Below are 6,246 nucleotides of genomic sequence, written 5' to 3'. Positions count from 1 at the left end.
ATTTTTCACGTGACCTTTATAAAAAGGTACAGGAGCATGAGCCTCCTTTGTTTTCTCCCTCAAAGCAGTGAGAATAAAATTAGATAATTATGATCTATATAATAGATCAGTGGGATCTATGGAACTGAAGTACCTCAGACACCTTTATTAAAAAGCTAACTCTTCGGGCTTCCCTGGTGGCGCAGTGGTTGAGAATCTGCCTGCCAATGCAGGGGATACGGGTTCGAGCCCTGGTCTGCCTGGTCTGGGAAGATCCCACATGCCGCGGAGCGACTGGGCCCATGAGCCACAACTACTGAGCCTGCGCGTCTGGAGCCTGTGCTCCGCAACGAGAGAGGCCGCGATAGTGAGAGGCCCGCGCACCGCGATGAAGAGTGGCCCCCGCTTGCCACAACTGGAGAAAGCCCTCGCACAGAAACGAAGACCCAACACAGCCATAAATAAATAAATAAATAAATAAAATAAAAAAAAATTAAAAAAAAAAAAAAAAGCTAACTCTTCAAAATGTGTTTAAAATTTTTTTTGCCAGTAAGGGCTATGCAGAGAATGAAGCCATCTCTTGTTGCTCCCTAGAGAGTTTTTGTTCTTAAAACCAGGTTATTTAAAGAGGAAATCATTGCCCTAAAGAGAACATTAATTTGTTGACCACAGGAGTACTTTAAAGATTTAAGCTGTATATCATCAACAAAAGTAAAAACGTTGGCTACAATGTGGAGGAGAATTAACAGCCATATAAAGAGATAGTGAACATAATTGAAGACAATATGTAGGGAATTCCCTGGCAGTCCAGTGGTTAGGACTCCGCACTTTGAATGCCGAGGGCGCGGTTTCGATCCTTGGTCAGGAAACTAAGATTCCGCAAGCCCTGCGGCACAGCCAAAAATTAAAAAAAAAAAACATAAAATGTATTACACATAAATGTGTTACATATGTATTACTGGAGAGAAAGCAAGGAAGGAGAAAAGGGGAGTAAGGGGGATAGAAGTTTTAAATAGGCCAGTCTTTGAAGGCTTCCCTAAGAAGGTGGAATTTCAGTAAAATTTTAAGGTGAGGAGGGAGGGAGCCTTGTAGATACGTGGGGGAAGAATATATTAGGTATAGGGTACAGCATGCGTAATGGCCTTAAGGCAGTTACATACCTGGAAGTGTTGGAGGAGAAGAAAAGAGGTCAGAGAGGACAAAGATAACCAAGGGCTCGGCACTGCTGGGGAGAATGGGTTCACCTATAGTATTAAAGTAAAAATCCAAGACAATTTTTTCTTTTCTTTTTGTATTGAAGTATAGTTGATTTACAATATCGTCTTAAGTTTCAGGTGTATAGCACAGTGACTGTTTTATATATGTGTGTGTGTGTGTATAAAACATATATATACTTTTTCAGATTCTTTTCACTTACAGGTTATTGCAAAATATTGAGTATAGTTCCCTGTGCTATACAGGTTATCTATTTTATATATAGTAGTGTGTATATGTTCACCCCAACCTGCTAATTTATCCCTCCCCCCACCGCCCTTTCCCCTTTGGCAACCATAAGTTTGTTTTCGGTCTGTGAGTCTCTGTTTTGTAAATAAGTTCATTTGTATCATTTTTTTAGATTCCACATATGAGTGATATTATATGATACTTGTCTTTCTTTGATTTCGTATGGTAATCTCTAGGTCCATCCATGTTGCTGTAAATGGCATTATTTCATTCTTTTTTATGGCTGAGTAATATTCCATTGTGTGTGTGTGTGTGTGTGTGTGTGTGTGTATACATATGTGTGTGTGTATATATATACACACACACACACACACACCACATCTTTATCCATTCATCTGTCGATGGACATTTAGGTTGTTTCCATGTCTTGGCTATTGTAAATAGTGCTGCAATGAACTTTGGGGTGCATGTATCTTTTTGAATTACGGTTTTCTCTGGATATATGCCCAGGAGTAGTATTGCAGGATCATATATGGTAGCTTTATATTTAGTTTTTTTAACGAACTGTTCGTCATAGTGGCTGTACCAGTTTACATTCCTACCAACAGTGTAGGAGAGTTCCTACAGTATTTTTTTTTTAATTTTGGCTGCATTGGGTCTTCATTACTGCATGCAAGCTTTCTCTAGTTGCAGGGCATGGGGGCTACTCTTTTTTTTTTAACATCTTTATTGTAGTATAATTGCTTTACAATGGTGTGTTTCTGCTTTATAACAAAGTGAATCAGCTATACATATACTCTTCGTTGTGGTGCACGGGCTTCTCATTGCGGTGGCTTCTCGTTGCGGGGCACGGGCTCTAGGGGCACGGGATTCAGTAGTTGTGGCTCGTGAGCTCTAGAGCGCAGGCTCAGTAGTTGTGGCGCACAGGCTTAGTTGCTCCATGGCATGTGGGATCTTCCCAGATCAGGGATTGAACCTGTATCTCCTGCATTGGCAGGTGGATTCTTAACCACTGCACCACGAGGGAAGTCCCCTACAGTATTAAAGTAAAAATCTACAATAGTGTTTTTAACTCACTGAAAGGTAGAAATAACTTTGGGTGGTGGTGGTGGTAGTGGTGGTTGTTTTGTTGTAACTCCTTACAACAGTGGTTCCTGCTTAATCTTACTTGGGTCATGGAGCCGTTAAAGATCTGAAAAAATGGAGGCTTACCTGGTGGTGCAGTGGTTAAGACTCCGCACTCCCAATGCGGGGGCCCGGGTTCAATCCCTGGTCTGGGAACTAGATCCCACATGTGTGCCACAACTAAAAAGTTTGCGTGCCACAACTAAGGAGCCCACATGCAACAACTAAGACCTGACGCAACTAAATAACTAACTAAATAAATACTAAGAAAAACAAGAGGCAGGCATGTTCCTGACTCTTTAAAAAAAAAAAAATCTGAAACATACTTGCCAACTGTCTTCCTAGGTAAAGTGCACATATAAAACAATATAAGTTCACAGACATTGTGCATACATCTCTTTTAAGGTAAAAACACGTAACATACAGACATTGCCCATGGATTCAAGAAGAATAATTGTCTTTCCTCGGCTGCTTTTGTTTAGGATATTACTGCTTAGAACATTTGAATTTAATAGCACCTTGAGAACTATGAAGCACACATGTATATTGCTTCATTATGGCAGTTAAGAGACTGTTATTTATAATGTAAGATGAAGGTTTATTTGTTCTAAATAGGTCTACCCCAATGTCATATTTAATGTTTTGAACGTATGGATTTTCTTCTTCCCACTAAACTGAATTTGAAATTAAGTGGATTCAATGATTAAAATCAGTGCATTTTTTTATTACACAAAAGACACATTAAAAGGTAAGATGAGAGAGATACCACCGAGGAGTAATGAATATAGAAAATGAGAAAGGTTTAAGTAATTTCCAAGAAAGCAAATACACAGGTAAATGGAATAACAGGCTTTGCCAGTTTATACTCCCACCAAGAGTATGTGAAAGGGAGGTCTTCTCTTGAAACAGAAGGTATTGAGATATTACTGAAGGAAAATAAGCTTGTATACTCTGGAATTATTTACACCACAAAATTATTTCAAAATGAAATTAAGGTAACAATTTTCAAAAACAATATGGTGGGACTTGTGGAGCAGTGGTTGAGAATCTGCCTGCCAGTGCAGGGGACACAGTTTGAGCCCTGGTCTGGGAGGATCCCACATGCTGCGGAGCAACTAAGCCCGTGCGGCCAAGAGCCCACATGCTGCAACTACTGAAGCCCGCGTGCCTAGACCCCATGCTCTGCAACGAGATCCCACCGCAATGAGAGGCCCACGCACTGCAATGAAGAGTAACCCCCACTCGCCGCAACTAGAGAAAGCCCGTGTGCAGCAACGAAGACCCAATGCAGCCAAAAAAATAATGGCGAGATAACTGATAAAGCTAAGGGGGAAAAGTAAGACAACATGATAGTGGTACAAAATATGCATACTATGGAATCCTGTATACTTAAAGTGATTTCACTAATTCTGCCCTACACATGCTTGCAAGTGACCCTAGAAGCTATCCAGTCAGGAAACTTCAGCACGATGTTCATAAGGTTAAAAAGAAAGTTATGAGTCCTCACAGGACTCTGAAGTGCGATCTAGGTATGTAGAGTTCCCCGTTTATCCTGGGGGTATGCATTCCAAGACCCCCAGTGGATGCCTGAAACCACGGGTAGTACCTAACCCTGTACTACACTTTTTTTTTTCTTTATGTACATACCTATGATAAAGTTTAACTTATAAATTAGGCACAGTAAGAGATTAACAATAATAAAGTAGAACAGTTAAAAGAATATACTGGGACTTCCCTGGTGGTCCAGTGGTAAAGAATCCTTCCAATACAGGCAACGCAGGTTTGATCCCGGGTCAGGGAACTAAGATCCCACATGCCGCAGGGCAACTAAGCCCACATGCCACAACAAAAGATCCCACGTGCTGCAACTAAGACCCAACGCGGCCAAAAAACAAAAACAAAAAACAATATGCTGTAAGAAATTCCATGGTGGTCCAGTGGTTAGGAGTCCACACTTTCCACTGCTGAGTGCCCGGGTTCAATCCCTGGTTGGGGACTAAGATCCCACAAGCAGTGCAGCATGGCCAAACAAAAACACAATATAAAATAAACTGAAAGTTACATGAATGTGTTCTTCAAATACTATACTGTAATTACACTTGTGATAATATGAGATGATAAAAATGCCTATGTGACGAGATTGAGGTGAATGACAGACATTGTTAGGCTACTGTTGACCTGATGATAGGTCAGAAGGAAGATCATCTGCTTCAGGTGATGCTGGATGTTGGATCTATGATGACGGTGATGTTTGGAGATTCTAGGCAGGACGGAGCAGGATGGTGTGAGAGTTCATCACACTACTCACAATGGCATACAGTTTAAAACTTAAGAATCGTTTGTTTCTGAAATTTTTAGTATTTTTGCATCATGGTTGACCTCAGGTAATTGAAACTACAGAAAGTGAAAGGAGGGACTTCTGTATCTCTCTGACGATAATTTAATCCAGGCATACATTTTCATGGCATAATTTTCAGACTACTACACATATTCTTTGTAAATTTGAGAGGATACTTCCTTGATACAGGGAATGTAACTGGCAACGTACTTTAACGATGAGTTGGGGATAAAATTGACAAACCTGGAAAAATTAAGACTCTTCAAAGAGAGGGCCTAAATAGACTATCCTAGTCTATTTATCCTAGTCTATCCTGCTCAGAGGTGAACATGGACACGTGAGTAACTGAAGCATGACAGTTTTAGAATATAGAATGTGGCTCTGATCACTTTAATTTGGAAAAATTAAAAGGACAAAAGGGAGAATAGAAAGTGTTAAATTTGAATAGAGTTTCAGTTGGAGAAGATGAAAAAGTTGGAGATGGATGGTGGTGATGGTTATGCAACAACGAATGTGTTCATGCCACAAATCTGTGCACTTAAAAATGGTAGATTTTATGTATAGTTTACCACGCAGAAAAAGGGACATAGTGAAAACCCCCAAAGCCTAACAGATCCACACATATCTAGCTTGGTGCTATTTCTCTCTGGTGTATCCTGCAATTTGAAAGTAACAAAAATGATTAGGTAACCAATGAGGTTATAGTTATAGTACCTATAACTCCTGATGGAGTAAGTGTCCAATAAATATATGTATAAATGAGTGAATTAACATGGGGAAATAATTGGTGAGGCCTATCATGAAATTCCCAGTCCAAAATTTCCATCAAATTAAACTGAAAAGCTGAAGTATAAAAGGGGTATGACAGAAGGGGTCCAGGCTGAAACTATATTCAATGATGATGACCCTAAATAGGGATTAAGAATCACATTTAATATAAATCTGTTTAATAAAGGAAGAGAAGAGGCAATTTAATAATTATGGAATTCACTGGCAGTCCAGTAGCTAGGACTCAGTGCTTTCACTGAAGGGGCCCAGGTTCAACACCTGGTTAGGGAACTAAGATCCTGCAAGCTGCACGGCGCAGCCAGAAAAAAAGGAAAAAAAAATGATAAAAGTATTGGAGCTTAAGTCATCTTGAAAATTCATTTACCTGAAACACTGGGATCCCTGGTGTCAGATAAGTGAAGCATTCTATTTGATATTTACAAAATCGAGTGCAGAGACATCACAATGGCAAATGTTTTTTGAAATGTAAAAAGGGACATGAGTTTTATTTTCAAGTACTGTTACATTAAAAATTATTTGTGAAGGCATACACATCTAATTGAACTTGTAATACAATTTTAAATTTTAAATTA

Source organism: Balaenoptera musculus, chromosome 9 (genome assembly GCF_009873245.2).
Source record: "Balaenoptera musculus isolate JJ_BM4_2016_0621 chromosome 9, mBalMus1.pri.v3, whole genome shotgun sequence".
Taxonomy (NCBI): domain Eukaryota; kingdom Metazoa; phylum Chordata; class Mammalia; order Artiodactyla; family Balaenopteridae; genus Balaenoptera; species Balaenoptera musculus.
The sequence above is the reverse complement of the archived record's forward strand: the minus strand, read 5'-3'. Positions refer to the sequence as shown.